The sequence below is a fragment of the Vitis vinifera genome, chromosome 3 (assembly GCF_030704535.1).
Source record: "Vitis vinifera cultivar Pinot Noir 40024 chromosome 3, ASM3070453v1".
NCBI classification, from domain to species: domain Eukaryota; kingdom Viridiplantae; phylum Streptophyta; class Magnoliopsida; order Vitales; family Vitaceae; genus Vitis; species Vitis vinifera.
Window position 1 is genome coordinate 7,608,005 of NC_081807.1, and position 17,094 is coordinate 7,625,098.

At 27.8% G+C, this 17,094-nt stretch overlaps 1 long non-coding RNA gene across 1 annotated transcript; it reads right to left on the bottom strand.

Annotated features, from left to right (window-relative positions):
- Positions 1 to 501: 501 nt before the first annotated feature.
- On the bottom strand, positions 502 to 1,642 carry LOC100256616 (cysteine-rich and transmembrane domain-containing protein WIH2). The gene is made up of 3 exons (XR_785456.3): positions 1,404 to 1,642; positions 1,151 to 1,319; positions 502 to 807 (listed from the first exon to the last, which is right to left on the bottom strand). It is a non-coding gene; the product is annotated as a cysteine-rich and transmembrane domain-containing protein WIH2 (long non-coding RNA).
- Positions 1,643 to 17,094: the final 15,452 nt, after the last annotated feature.

A 17,094-nucleotide genomic window follows, 5' to 3' on the forward strand; every position in this document is an offset into this window, starting at 1 on the left:
TTCATCACAGTTGTTCCCAGTTGCAATGAGAAATAAACGTCACAACAACCAAAGAATGAGACACCACAACTCCACATTTTCCTTCGTTTTCCTTTCTTCTTATCCAAACAACCATTCAAACACCTTCACCAACCAGGCCTGCTCATTACAGCACAGCATGTTCCAGCAGAATATGATATTTTGGGGCTGTAGTCACAACCTAGTTCAAAATTTATCGAACCATCACAGGAAAGAAAATCTGAAAACAACCCGTTTTACCCTTTTCTTCCAAAAGAGACATTCTCCGACTCTTTTCACCGGTGGAGATTCCGTTCCGGACGAAGAACCATTCATTGGTTTATTCTTTTGGAGCTTTCTTCCAAAGTGGGAAAAGTCCCATGGAGGTGCAATCAATCCAACCTATCTTCTGCCTTTATCACAAATAATAATTCATGGAAAATAATCAAACCACAAGATCTGGTAGGCAACCCCATCAACAACAAAAATATAAAAGCCATAGAATTTAGATCAAAATCCAAAGACGTATTTCAATTTCCATGAAGAAAATCAGAATCTCCCACAAATTTACATACCTAAGAACCAAAATGAAAAGAAAAAAAAAAAGACAGGAATTTTCACGCAAATGTTTTTAATTATTCAGAAAAGGAGAGAAACCCAGAAACAAAAGAGACCATTCTAGATGAACTGAATATAGAATTCAAATTTCTTGCACAGTTGCCGTAAATCAATCTTCAATTGAATCGCCCTTTTTCAGGTTCTCATCAGAAGCAAGCGTCTAGAAGACAGCAGCAGCAGAGAGCAGCCAAACTGCCAATTATCCAAATTTAACCAAATTAAAATAAAAACAAACAGATTCTAAAAAAACACTCAAATCTTTAAATTTTGCCCAAAAAAATAGATAGCATTTTGGGAAACAACATTTTGAAATATATCAAATTACGAGCATATCCCTCTTCCGGAGGGTATTTTGGGAATCACCGACGACCAGATCGTGATAGGCGGAGAGACGATGGTCCCTATGAGAATCACCGACGAGCGCGTTGACTCGTTCTCGACTCGGATCGCCCAGATCTGAGCCATCGGGGCCGATTACAACATCCAAAAATAAAAACAAAAAAAAACAGAGAAAGAGATGAAACAGAGCTCTCACCATCCTTCAAGCAAACCAGAGCTATGACTCTGCTGCTGCTGTTGAGGCTGAGGCTGAGGCTGACCGTACTGAGGAGCGTACTGCGGAGGGTACCCTTGCTGAGGGTACCCCTGTGGAGGATACCCGGCCGGTGGATAAGCGTCCTTAGGGTACCCTTCCGGCGGATAACCTAAAAAACCAAAAACCCCAAAGTCAAACCAGAACCACCCAGATCCAAACCGACAAACCACAAAAACACCGAAATCCGACCTACCTTGCTGAGGCGGAACGCCGACCGGAGGCTGCTGCTGGTTGTAATAACTCATACTTCGCGGCTGAGTAACAGAGATCTACTCCTTCCTCCGCTAATAATCGACGAAGGAAAAGATGGTTGGGTTTTGTTTATGAGAAAGGAGTATTCTTATATATATTAAAAAAAAAAAGGAAGAATTTTTATAGGGGAGGTGGGAAGTGGTGTTGGGTTGTGACAAGGCGGTTACTTTTTGTGTTCGTATTGTATTTGCATTGGGAAAACGTAGTCAGAAAACGCGTACGATACGCGTCAACCACGTTAACCACGTTAACCACTAACGGTTTCCGCTTCTGACTTCTAACTGCGGTTCTATTTGTTCACAAATAATTAAGGCAAGACTTTATTTATTTAGAAATAATATCAATTAACACTTTCCTTCCGGCTAAATTGAAAAAATTTCCCTTTTTTATTTAGTTTTCCGTTGACTAACAGAAGTTAATAAATAATAATAATTGTTTTTTTTTGGTTTTTTGTTTTTTTAAATATAGAATTCTTTTTTTACTTTCTTAACGAATAAGCAATAAAAAGTATATTAAATTTTTATAGTAAGAAAATTCTAAAAAAATTAATTTGGTAAGCATAAAAGTGTTTAGTCAAATCTAGATTATTAAATGGAATTTAGGTTTAAAAAAAAAGACTTAGCCAAAAATTATTTATTCTCATTTTTTTCTGTTTGATTGGTCTGATAAAAAATATGATAAGATTAGTGAAATAATAAGAAATACTTGGTTAAACTTAATGATTTAGGTTGATTTTAAGTTAGATTATTTAATTTAAAATTTATTACTTAATTTTTATTTTAAGTATTAAATTTGTTTGATGAAATTAACTTAAAGTTTATTCTAAATTATCGTATTGACATATTTATTCTTATAAATTATAATTAGAGCAAATAATGTTGAGCAATAATGGAGGTTGTTAAATAACAAAAAGATCACAGGGTAATTAAGATAAATGAGGATAAAAAATAAAATAAAAATAAAAATTTGATAATAAATTAATTGTTTTTACTTATTACTTAAAAGTTATTTTACTAAACATATTTAAGTTCTTAAATTGGTTTACTAAACACCCGTTAACTCACCTTAAATAAGTTATCTTAGATAACAACATATCTTATTGAATATGTTATTTTAAAACACCATGCCTAATGAGATATGTTACCTTAAAATATCATTTTTCATTGAATTTAATATTTAAAAATATTATATATATTCTCAAATGAGATATGAAATCTTATAATATTTCTGTCCTATAACAAAATCGGTGATATTTGTTTTTTTTTATTGAATAAAAAAAATAAAAATATTTGATATTTTATATTCAACTATAAACAATCTATTTAAATCAACTAATAATATAATTAAGTTACTTTTAATGGAATAGAAAAAGTCAAATATTTAAATTTTTTATATTCAACCAAAAAAACAAACTTTATGATGGTTTAAAAGAAAATTTATTTATGAATAAGTTATGTTATTTTTTTAACTTCATCATAATCCCTTATTTTATCCATTTCAAGTATATCATAATAGCTTTTTTTTTTTTTTTTTTTTTATTAAAAAAAGCTTTTTATTTTGTTTCCTTTTAGGAAACATGTAATAGTAAGGAAGTGATAACAAATTTCTTCATTAATCATAATTACTTATACATTTTTCATATCAATTAATTTATTATTTCTTAAATATAACATTTTAAAGAGGGGAAAATAATAATAGAAATAAAATAGGGTGGTGGGATTCACCCTTGTGATTTGATTTTTGGATCTGAGACGGAAGACTCACTATTAAGAAAAAGACGGGTGAGTTGCTTCGAAAAGTCATTTGATAAACTTGACTTTATAATTAATTAATTTATTAAGTGGAATATGACAATGTAAGTAAACTAAAATAAAGAATAAAAAAATAACCTTTGGGCTAGGCTGGGTTAGGTTAGGTTGACCACAATTTTTGTAGCGGGGTTGAATTTTTCACACCAACCAACGATGGATTAAATTGAGATTTTCTTTTTTCTTTTCTTTTTTTTTTTCGAAAAAATTATGCTTAATGGGCTTAGTCTTTGCATAATTAATTTGAAGGGTATAAAAAGTGAGAGACAAAAATGCCCCTATCATTCACACATCCCTATTTACATGTTTTTGTTGATTTTCATGTTATGTTTTTTTTATATCAAATTATTGAAAATATTGATTAAACATGAATAAATGTCAAATATAATATTTTTTAAATATTTTCATGTACAAGGTATAGAGAAAGAAAATATGGTATTGCGGATCCCGTATTTTTCACGATGCGTTCCCACTCGATGACGACTCGCTTTTTTATTTATTTGGTGAAATTTTTTTATTTTTAGAAAAAGACTTGGAGTCGCCACTTATTTTAATTTTTTTAAAAGGAAAAACAAAATAAGAAAGAAAAATTCTAAGTGTGACTCTGAAAACCAAATCTGGACTCGGACGTCAGGTTATTTATTGAGAAGGTACGATAAAGATTGTAGCACTCCTCTAAGTCCTTAAAAACGGGTCTCTACTAATGAGATGAAACAAACATGACAATTGATAAAGAAATCAATGGATACCAAAATGAAATAATCGAATAGTAAAGCGAATCATGCATAAGAATAAACTAAGTGAGAATGAGATCATACCTTAACAGCAATTAATAATACGCTATCATGGAAACAAGGTTAGCTCAAATATAAAATCATCACATGTATATCAAAGAGTAAGACAAAGATCAAATAATACTCATTAAGCATAACAACTGACAATTAGAAAAGAAAACTCATATGTAGGGCCTTTCACCAAAGCCCAATTTATTTTGCATGAATTAATATCACAAATTCCACTATTTTGGAATCATGAAAAATTCGTTCATGTTTGTTAAAAAAAAATCAAGAAAAACGAAAGATTATTTGAAAATCGAAGAAAATTTATGAATTAAAAAAATATTTGAAAAATGGAGTGGAATTAAAACTATTTGAAAGAAAACTGGAGTTTTGAAATTTATTTGAAAATTGAAGTCTCGAAAATTATTTGAAAATTAGGGTTTTGAAAATTAAATTTAAGAATTGAAATTTTAGAAATTAAATTTGAAAGAAATTTGAATTTTGAAAATTATTTGACAACTGGAATTTTGAGAATTAAATTTAAGAATTAGAATGTTGGAAATTAAATTTTGAAAGAAATTGGAATTATTTGAGGATTGAAGTTTTGAAAATTACATTAAGGAATTGGAACTTTGGAAAATAAATTTGAAAGAAATTAGAATTTTGAAAATTATTTGAGAATTAGAACTATGAAAATTAAATTATGAAAATTGGAATTTTGGAAATTGGAAATTAAATTCAGAAATCGAAATTTTAAAGAATTATTTAAAGATGAAAGTTTTAAAAATAAATAAATAAATAAATAAACAAAATAATAATAATAATGAAAATAATGATGATTAAATAAACAAATGAGAAAATTGGAATTTTGGAAATTAAAAATTAAATTCGAAAATTGGAAAATTGGAATTTTAGAAATTGAGAATTAAATTTGGAAATCAGAATTTTTTGAAATTTTATTTGAAGATGGTATATCAGAAAATTAAATTTTGAAGATGGGAATCTGGAAAATTATTTTGAAGACGGAACTTCGGAAAGTTAGATTAAAAAAATGAAATCTTGGAAAATTGGAAATTTGAGGAATTATTTTAAAAAGTAAATTTGAGAATAGAATTTCGAAATACTAAATTTTGAAAATTGGAATGTTAGAAAATTATTTTGATAATGGAATTTCAGAAAACTAAATTTCAAAAATTGGAATGTTAGAAAATTATTCTAATATCAAAATGTGAAGAAATAATAAAGAAAGATGGGTTATGGTGATTCTTAGGTGCAAAATTTCTCCATGTGTTCAAGGTGACAACTAACCCATTCCATGTGTTGCCAGCACACCAAAGAATACCACAAGCCTATTTCCCATATTACAATAATGCCATACAAACTCATTTTGCATGCAAGTCTCTACCATACCCACACCATATAGGCATATACTACCTGAGAGCATCACAAACCCATTTTTTTACATGAAAAACAAACACCACATACTGCTACTTCCCCACCCAACCGCCATTCTCACTACCATGCGCATGGAGCTTCCATTTGTTTCAAACTTCTCCTACACCCTCCATATTTCCGCACCTTTATTCCAGCCACATGCTGCCTCCTCACCGCGTCTCATTGGATCTCCATAAACTTATCAATAATATTAAACATGTGATAGAGAAAAGCTAGCCTATTAGGGTGTCGTGCAATGCTTTGCATATGGGAATGATAGAAGCAACGTTGGATGATATCTTGAAGGCTTGAGTCATACTGAGCAATTCATTCTCAAACTGGAAATGCATTTATTTTTTAGGATGCAACCCGTAACTTACCGAAAACGAACTGCACCGAAATGAAGAGTCTTTGTAAGAAGGTGGTGAAATGATAGATGGTGATATAGGTATGTAGTGGGTATGGGAAAAATGAGGGACGAGTAGTGAAAGAAAATAGGTTCGGGCATTAAGAAATATGGTGAAATGCATGGGGGGTATAGAGGATGATGGTTACAATGGGCATAAGGTATGAGAAGGTTGAAGGATGGCCATGCACGTGGGACTTCCTGTGCATGGGAAGATAGGAGCTAAACAAGTGGGGGAATGAATGGTGGAGGGGTGAGCCAAAATGGATCTCAAATGAGTTCCAAAGAGAGAACAAAAGATGACTACTAGTGCCGCATATAAAATCCCAGAACAGAGCTCATAAAAAACCAGTTAGAAATCAAGCATAGAGTGAATGCAAGCAAACTTAGATTCCAGAAAAAAAATACAAAAATCCCCAATATGCACATTCAGACATCAAAATGAAAATCTCCTCATGCACAGAAACCATCATAAAGTGGCATAAAAATAAAATAATCCAGTTCAAAGAATCCATACCTGTGTTATTCTCATTTTTTTTTTATTCTCCTCTTAACCCGTTTTTTTTTTCCCTTAAGCTTATTCACTCATCATTTCTGGTTCCCCTGCCCCCCAGCTCCCCCTCCCATCTCTCGGTCCTTTTAAAAAAATCTTCCTCCCTTAAGCAACCACCAACCTTCCCCTAGATCAGTCGACCCACCCTTCTTTTCTTTCTGCTAGTTTTTCACCGACTCCCTGCTCAAATCAGGTCATCATTTGAAGCTTCAACCACCACCATGGTGAGCCATGTTTTTTGCCACATGTCCATGCAACTTGCTCTTCTAAAAAGAGGTCCCCCCACTTCCAAAGAAAATCTTTGACTCTTCCCGGGTGGTGTCCACAAAGGTGTCTATAGGTATACTATTTGTTGGAATATGTGCCCATAAACAAATGAGATGTTTTTTATTTTTCTGATTATTAATATTTTTTAAGGAATTATTTCAATATTATTGTTGCATGCATGTTTTAGATGCTTTATAAATATCGAAAACCCTAGATTATTTAATTGTAACTTTAAATATTGTATATAAGTGTTATATACAGGAGGATAATATTTAAAGTAAAATAATCTAATATGTTCGTAATTAAAAATTAAAGTTGGGATCTTTAATTTAAAATTACTAGCGCGGTTCATTACATTTTGAATGAAATGATCTTATCCGGATTGTTAATAATGAGATTATTGGAATGAAAGCGCTTTATATAATTTGATTATATAGGATTGGAACATGATTAATTATGAATCTCTGATAAATTCCGTTATAATATAGAGCATTCAATATTAATCAATGATGGTCATATATGCATTGATCTTAATTCTGAGTAATTAATAAACTCCTATTTATTGTATTGTATTTTTTGACATACCGGGTAATGACACAAATACATAGTGTCAAATTCTTGGTGTATTGGAAGTATAATAAAATAAATAGCCGGGAATATTAATATATAAGATGAAATCCATTCCTTCATTAAGAAGTCAGATGGACGGTTCCCATAAGTATTGGTTTGGGCCTTGAATGATAAGAGCGCTCAATTTATGATTAGACCATAAATATATTATTCATTAGAGAACCAATGACACTTAATGAGAAAGATATAATTAAAGAGGTTAACGGAAAAACCTAGCTTTAATTATGAACCGTTTGTGGAGGATTGACTCATATGTAGTGACTATATCAATGGACAATTCAAATCCTTTGAATATATTTAATTTTATAATTTTAAGAGTGCAATTCCAAATTTTTAGTGGAGTAATTTTGGAATTAATAATTTTGATTTTTTAATTAAGTTGTTAATTAATTGTCAAAATTATTGGAGCTTAAAATTATAATGTCCGTAGTTCCTCTCAACGGCTCCATTAAAATTATATGAACATTTTTTTATGTTGGGTTGATTTTATTAGTTTGGAATTTTGAATTCTAAATTAATTTTACACAATCTTGATTTGATTTATTTATTTTATAATTTGATTATTTAAAATATTTTTTGATACAATGTGGTGAAGACCACACTTACTTGTATTCCCTAATAAACACTTTTTAAGTGGGGATCATGGGGAAAGATATTCTCTCCCTGGTTTTTCAAAATTCAAAATATGTCAGTTATTTTTTCTTGGTTGTATTAAAAAGTTTTTTTTTCCCTCAATTTTTTTTTTATGGGATGAGAATACAAGTTTTCAATATATTAAGTTGTGTGATAAAAACCCAAAAATCATAAACGCCCACTCGTTTTGAGTTCATCATTATTTGGAGAACGTTAGAGAAAAATCCATGGTGCTTTAGAGGATTTGGAATTCTAAGATCTTTTTGGTGGAGTTCAAATTTATCAGCCTAATCGCAAGGTACAATTCTAAATTGCCTATATTTGTTATTTCATTAAATTAATACAAGTATTGATCATTGAAAAAAAATTTTGATAAATTTTTTCTAGCTTTCGTTTTTCTTTTAATTATCTGGTTTCAAAACCAACACTATTTTCATTGATGATGATAAATATTTATATAATAAATACATTTGAGTCTTACTATAATTTAAACTCTATCTTCTACTATAATTCAAACTAATACTAAATTTTTACTCTAATTCAAACTAATATATAATAAATAAATAAATAAATACCAATATATAAATTAATGATAACATTAACTTTCTTTAATATGACCCTAGTTTTGAGAGAAAGAAAATAGAGGATTAGGAGCGGTCTCCTAAATATCAATATATAAATTAATCTAAATATCAATATGTAAATAAAGGATAACTCTATCTACGATGTATTTGACTTATGTGGAAGACTGTCTCCTTATTTTTGTGGAGGACGATCTCTTTGTTTCTTTGGAGAATAGTCTCTTTGTTTTTGTGGAGGGTGGTTTCCTTAGATCTATACAACAAGTGGATTCCACTTGATGGCTGAAAGATTAGGCAAGAGGAGTGGGATATTTCTAAGTCGAATTTTCAAAAAAACTTTAGGGAACTTGTAGAAAGAAAGATTGTTGAAGGAATAGTAGGATTAAGAACCTTATTTGGCATCAAATTAAATAGTGTTTTAGAAGCTAATGCAGTAGACGATTTAAGAGGTAAAGGTGAAGGTAGATTATAAGGCAGACCTCAAGTACAGGTAACAGAACATGAGCATGTTTGGTTCCCAAAATATGCAAGAAAACAATAAAATCTTTGAGAAAGCTTTTAGAGAAATAAAGAAAGGTAGAATTGAAGGTAATAATATATATATATATATATATATATATATATATATATATATATATATATATATATATATATATATATATAATTAAGGGAACTAATACTGGTAGGAAGCAAAAGAGAAGAAAATTCTATTAGGTTTGAACTAGGAAAATTTGGAACTCTTGGCTATAAAGAGGTATTGAAATCAATATATTGCATTGGAAATAGTAGGGAAAGAGGCATTAAAACCAAGATACTACATTAGAGACCATAGAAAGGAGGCATTAGTAATACATAGGCATAACAAGGTTACTACCATTTGCCGTAGAGGTAGTGGGAGGTGTGCATGGCTATTGGAAGGCTCTAATACCATATAGAGAAAGAAAATATGACATACTATTCTCATTAATGATGATGAATATTTATATATACAAATACATTTGAAGGCTTTGATACCATATAAAGAAAGAAAATATGACATACTATTCTCATTAATGATGATGGATATTCATATATACAAATACATTTGAGTTCTCTATTTCCTATTGTAATTCGAACTAATAGTAAATTTATACTATAATTCAAATTCTATATTCTATTTTTAATTTAAACTAATATATAATAAATAGATAAACATCAATATGTAAATTAAGGATAACATTAACTTTCTCTAATACAAGTACTTGTACTGGATGTATAAGACATTTATATTAGATGTACAAGACATTTGTACATTGTTTATTTTTTATACCATTGAAACCTTGTTTACATATATGCATAAATGTGAAATACAATTATTATTATTTTTATATATTTTTTCACATATGTACAAGACATTTGTACTAATTGTATAAAGGTATTTGTACTAGTTGTGCTAGACTTGTACAAATTCGTCTATTGTGAATATATATTTACATGTTTTTTATGAAAGTTAATAAAAATGTGAAAATGTATTATACATTTAGTATAATTATCTTGTATACATGTAAACATATGAAAAAAATATATATTTGATTACGTGTGTATGTAAATAAATTTTCTAATAATTTGGTATGAAAAATAAACAAAGAAAATGAAAAAATGTATATACATAAATTCATGATTTACAAATTTGTCCATGTCTTATAAAGTTGTAATTTAATTAAATTTCAAAATAATAATAATCAAATATTAATTTAATGAAAACTAAATTAAAATAAACATGTTGTAGACCTCCTTAGTTGGGGGCATTTTCTTTTTTCTTTATTTATTTATTTTTTCTTTTTCTTTTCTCCTTCTTCATCAACCCGAGAATGAGCTGTTGTTGAGCAGCCAAGAGGACGACGATTGAAAGTGAAAGAAAGACAGCTGATAGGTGAGTTGTTCTTGGCCAACCAGATAGGATGGAAAGTAGGAAGAAAAGCAACCGATGGTGAGTTGTTTCAAAAAGGGAAGACACAGCCGTCTAAAGGGAGGAGACAAAATTGAACAAAAAAAGGGGCTACATGACAAGAAAGACATTTTCGTGGGCTGTGATAGGGGGATAGATAACTTGGAGTAGAAGCTATAAAAAAAAAAAAAAAAATGTCTTTTTCTAGTTGTTGGAAAAAAAACGAGGGAGTGAAGCTTGTTGAGGTAAGAAAGGATGAAGAAAGGATCACCCGAGAAATTCTGGGAGAGAAAAAAGAAGCGTGTTTTGTTTCTAGAGGAGCCACCATTCGCTTGAAGAGTGCTTTCTAGGTATGATTAGTATAGCTTATCATCTTCTCATTTTTACACAGTTTGGTTCCTAACCTCAACTATCTTTCTGGATATCAATTCGCTGCTTAGACGTGGATAAGAAGAGTCATTTGTTTGTCATGGTTAAATTCAGTCTTCTATGCGTGTAGCTTGTTTTTGGGTTATCTTTGTTTTTCTTGGTAGAAGATTGATGTATGAGTTTGGTTTTTGAACTTGGTATATGTAACTCGTGCTTATTTTCTCCATTGATCCCACTTGTTTTGAGCTCATGGATGCTACCCGAAGTGGAGCTCTGTGCTATCATATGTTACATGTTCTCGCATTTGTTTAATCCTCATAGTTTGCCTTGGTTATTCTCTTGGCTGTTAACCTTGTATTTGTGCCGCGTTTAGTGGGTTGTTTGGTTTGGAATTTGATGAAAATAGATGAGGCTATGTTTATGACGATTGCTGCTGTTGTGGGGAATTCAGTGTTATGGCTCAATTAGAGAAGTTATGGATGGAAAAAGAGAGAAGTATGCAGAGACACCACCCATCAAACCCACCCTCCTCTCATTTCCATTATTTCTTTCATGTGCATGGAGCGCCATGCACACGGCCACCCCAATCACCCTCCATGCTTCCTTAACCTATCTTCTCATGTCGTTCATTCCCTACCCACTCATTTTCATTATTTCCACGTGTATGTATTCCTATGCCATGGCCATCCTCCTTTCTCTATCCCTTCACACCCACCGAACTCCTCATACCCATTCCTCTCATTACCCATAGTTGCATTTGACACCCAAACTTACAAACCCATTTACTTTTCTACACCACGTACCCATTTTCCAAATATCCATTAAACCCATTATCCCCCACCTTTGCATGGCCACACAAGACATTTCTATCAAGCCATTCCACAACCTCTTACCCTATCTCTCTGTGCATTTGTGGCTTATGTGGTGGGTTTTCTGCTAAATCTAGAGCGACCCATTTCAATTTTCTTCCCATTTACAAGAAAAAAAACCTATAAAGAAAGCTATTAATAATTGTTTTTGGAAATGGATTTGTGGGGCCCTTTTTTTCATTTGTTTATTCCTAAAGGACATGCTATACACGTTTGACCATGCTAAGGCCATTTCTTCTTTTTATTATTTTCTTAGTTCTCTCCTACTTTTGATGCCAAAGATTTCATTTTCAAAATTTTAATTGTAAGATAATTTTCTAATACTCCAGTTTTAATTTAATTTTTCAAAGCTCCAATTTTAATTTAATTTTTCAAAAACTCCCATTTTTAAAAATTTAGTTTTCAAAACTTTGGCTTCCCAAACTTTAATTATTTTCAAATTTTATTTTTAAAAATTCCATCTTTGAATAATTATTCCAAAATTCCGATTTCCAAATTTAATTTCCAATTTCCAAAATTCCAATTTTCACATTTATTTATTTAATCATTATTATTTTTGTTATTATTATTATTTTATATATATGCATATATTTCTTTAAAATTCCATCTTTAAATAATTATTCAAAATTCGGATTTCCAAATTTAATTTCCAATTCCCAAAATTCTAATTTTCACATTTATTTATTTAATCATTATTATTTTCGTTATTATTATTTTTATTTATTTATTTATTTATTTTTAAATTCCATCTTTAAATGATTCTTCAAAATTCCAATTTTCATATTTATTTATTTAATCTTTATTATTTTCGTTATTATTATTATTATTTTTTATTTTTAAAATTCCATCTTTAAATGATTCTTCAAAATTCCAAGTTCCGAATTTAATTTCCAAAATTCCAATTTTCACATTTATTTATTTAATCATTATTATTTTCGTTATTATTTTATTTTTTTATTTATTTTTTTTTTAAAGTACATCTTTAAATGATTCTTCAAAATTCCAAGTTCCGAATTTAATTTCCAATTTCCAAAATTCCAATTTTCACATTTATTTATTTCATCATTATTATTTTTGTTATTATAATTATTATTTTATTTGTTTATTTATTTTTAAAAATTCCACCTTTAAATAATTCTTCAAAATTCCGATTTTCAAATTTAATTTCTAATTTCCAAAATTTCAATTTTCACATTTATTTATTTAGTCATTATTATTTATGTTATTATTATTAGTATTTTATTTGTTTATTTATTTTTTAAAAATTTCATCTTTAAATAATTCTTCAAAATTCCAATTTCCAAATTTAATTTCCAATTCCCAAAATTCTAATTTTCACATTTATTTATTTAATAATTATTATTTTCGTTATTATTATTATTTTATTTATTTATTTATTTTTTAAAAATTCAATCTTTAAATAATTATTCAAAATTCCAATTTCCAAATTTAATTTCCAATTCCCAAAGTTCTAATTGTCACATTTATTTATTTAATAATTATTATTTTTGTTATTATTATTATTTTATTTATTCATTTATTTTTTAAAATTCCGTCTTTAAATGATTCTTCAAAATTCCAATTTCCGAATTTAATTTTCAATTTCCAAAATTCCAATTTTCACATTTATTTATTTAATCATTATTATTTTCGTTATTATTATTATTTTATTCCATCTTTATATAATTCTTCAAAATTCTGATTTCTAAATTTAATTCCCAATTTCCAAAATTCCAATTTTCACATTGGTTTATTATTATTATTATTAACATTATTATTTTATTTTTAAAAATTCTATCTTCAAATAATTTCTAAGATTCCAATTTTCATAGTTCCAATTCTCAAATAATTTTCAAAATTTTAATTTCTCTCAAATTTAATTTCCAAAATTCCAATTCCTTAATTTAATTTTCAAAACTCTAATTCTCAAATAATTTTTAAAAATTCCAATTTCTTTCAAATTTAATTTCCAAAATCCAAATTCTTAAATTTAATTTCCAAAACTCCAATTTTCAAATAATTTTCGAGGCTCCAATTTTCAAATAAATTTCAAAAATCCTGCTTTCTCTTGAATAGTTTTAATTCTACTTCGGCTTTCAAATATTCTTCTGTTTCTCTTGATTTTACATAAACAAGAATGAATTTTTCATAATTTCGAAATAATGAAATTTGTGAGACCAATTCATGCAAGATAAATCGGGTTTTTGGTGGGGCCCAACATGTGTTATTTTCCCATTAATTGATTGATTGACACACTGCATTGACTTGCCTCACTTTATGACATGTATGCGATTATTTTGTATTCGTTCACTAATCTTCGTTTTCTATGAAACAATCAGCTCATTACTCAGGTATATTCTCTATCTTTCTTGTTCATTTGATTATTTTTAAATTGATATTCTTTTGGTATCCATGCTCGATCAATCAAATGTCATACTTGCTTCATTTTATTTAGTAGAAGTCTGTTTTAGGGGCTTAGAAGGGTGTTACGGTCATTACCGTACCTTTCCAATAAGTAATCTGACCCCCGGACCCATACTTGATTTTTCGCAAGAGTCACATTTAGGGTTTTTATTTCTTATTTTTGTTTTTTCCTTTAAAAAAAATTAAAATAAGTGGCAACTCCAAGTATTTTTCTAAAAATAAAATTTTTCACCAAACAAATAAATGAAAAGCAAGTCATGCCATCGAGTGGGAACACATCGAGCCGAAATACGGGGTCCACACATGTGTTATAGAATTTTGTTTAATTAAATTTCAAAGTTTAAGGAGAAAGGAAAAAAAAGTTAAAATTATTTAAAATATATCCCTTTCTTAATTATAATATCTTATTTTTAAAATTTAAGGTCTTAACTTTTTTTAATAGTTTTTAAACATGATTATCTTTTTAAGATAAGTTCAAAAAAAAATTATATTTTATATAAAAATTATTATATTTTTATTTAAAAAGGATAAAAAATAAGAAGTACATCTAAATTATTTGAATTTTTAAGTACTTGAAAAAAATAAAACATTTACATGGCTAAAGTTTCGTCATCCCTTCCCTTGTATACAGGCTTTATATAAGTCCAAAAGATCAATGGATTTTTTTAATTATTTCCCTTACTAACTTATCACATGTCCAGTAAACTTATTTTTTTAAAAAAAGGAAGAAGAATTTAAGCATTTATTTATTAAAGAAATGATGAAAGCCTCACAATTGGACATTTTCTAGGTTAATAACCCATGGATTAAAATAATATTAAGTGATTTGTTTTTGTAATATTTTATTTTTATTAAATATTAAAAAGTAAAGAAAAATCAATATGTTTTTTTTTTTAAGGAAAAGTTAAATATTTTAGTTTTTTTAAGTTAAAAATTTACGAGTCATGAAAAAATAGAAAAATAAATAATTTAAAATCTGAAAACAAATTACTTTTACAAAAAAAATTTAAAAACAAACACCCTTGATCTCAAATCTAATTAAAAATATATCATTCAAATTGATACTTCATATAAAAGTTAAAACTTTTGTCTTGTAGACAAAATACTTGAAAATAAAAATTACAAAAAATAAAAATAAAAATTCATGCACTAAAACATTTGAATTCTTACCACATAATAAGTGAAAATATTAGAATTATTTGATGGTAGAAATGAAAATAGTTTTTAAAAAATAATTTCATTTTTAATCAGGAGAATAATGACAGTACTAGCCTTGATAATAATTGGTTTACATGAGTTTCTTTCAAATTTTCCAAAAAATTAAAGAAATTTGCTTCTAAAAATATGTTGGGTATGTTTGACAATCGTTTTCAAGAATAATTTTTTGTTATCTAAAACCAAAAAATAAGAAAATACCTTTGACAATCATAATTTTTTATTTATTTATTGTTTTTGAGAATAGAAAACATGATATTTTTAGAGAATCTTTTAATTGTTTTATATTATTTTCAATTATTTTTTAAATATTACTTTAAAAAATAATTATATAAGCATATAGAATGATTAAAAATAAAATATTGGATATAAAAATTATTTTAAAAAATATTAAAAATAAATTAAAAATATTTCAAATTAAAAATATAAGAAATAATTTAAAAAAATTATTTTAAAAAACTATTTTTCAGAACTATTTTTAAAAATAATTAACAAATACGGCCTTCACTTTTCTCTTTCAACATTATTTTTTATTTATTTATTATAAAAGGTGAAAAGCAAATCTACACACACCCATTGCACCGACGACCCTTTTGTGGCTGGCCATCAATCATAAGCATTTATTTGTAACATTATTTTATTTTATTTTTAAAGGTGATCTACATAAAGTTGATGATTGAGATGTTAACGTATTAAATAGGTGGAAAATTAGGGTTTACAAGGAATAATCAGACCTAAATCTCCTGCAAATTGGAATATTTCTTGGCTTAAAAGACAGCACAAAAGGCATCTTTGCAACTCATACCAACTCATGCCACTATCAAAGTGCCGTATTGGGTTGTTTCTTCATGTGGCTACATGTGGGTTCAAGGGCACCAATTGCATTTTATTTTATTTTTGTTTGAGTTTTGCAATATGGTATAAACTATAATAAAAAAATGAAGGAAATGGTAAGGGCTTGATTTGATATATTTTCTATTTTCTAATTTTAAAAATATATATTTTTAAATAAAATATAATAACTCTTATATAAAAAATATGAATTTATTTTATATTTTTAAAATTTAAGATAGTAAAATTTTTTAATACCTTAATTCTTTTAAATGATTTATCAAATAAGAATTACTATCCTTTTCTGTTTTTAAAAATTAAAAAAATTAACACTTTGCAATAATCCCATCAAATAAAAAAGTGCCATGTATCACATTCACTTAAATAAAGAAATAAGAAATTTAATCATTAAAATAAATAAAAAGACAAATATGATAAGTGAAAAGGTAAGTATTGATTCTCAATAAAAATAATTTAGAAATTTATTTAATTAAAAGGTCATTCTCATTAAAAATATATATATAATTTAGAAAGTATCCAAATATGCTTTGTCAGTTTTTTAAATATTAATTTTTAATTAAAAATAATAATATTTCAATGGTTAAAACTATCAAAATATGTCTCAAAATCTCCCTAAATATTAACTTTGATTAAAGAATAATATTTGCAACAAATAAGGAAATCTATCCAAATCTATCTTAAACCTTATCAATAAATTAGTCCTTTAACTTTCAAAATCATAGTGGAAAAATGGATAGACATGAGAAGACTTTCACACTTGAGAAGATTTGGAGAAAACTTCCCTTAAGAATTCAAGGAGTACTTCAAAGCCTTTGATGATTTGAAGATCAAGCCTAATTCGAGATGTCTTCAATCCAAGTTCAAACATTCATGCCCTCAATAAAC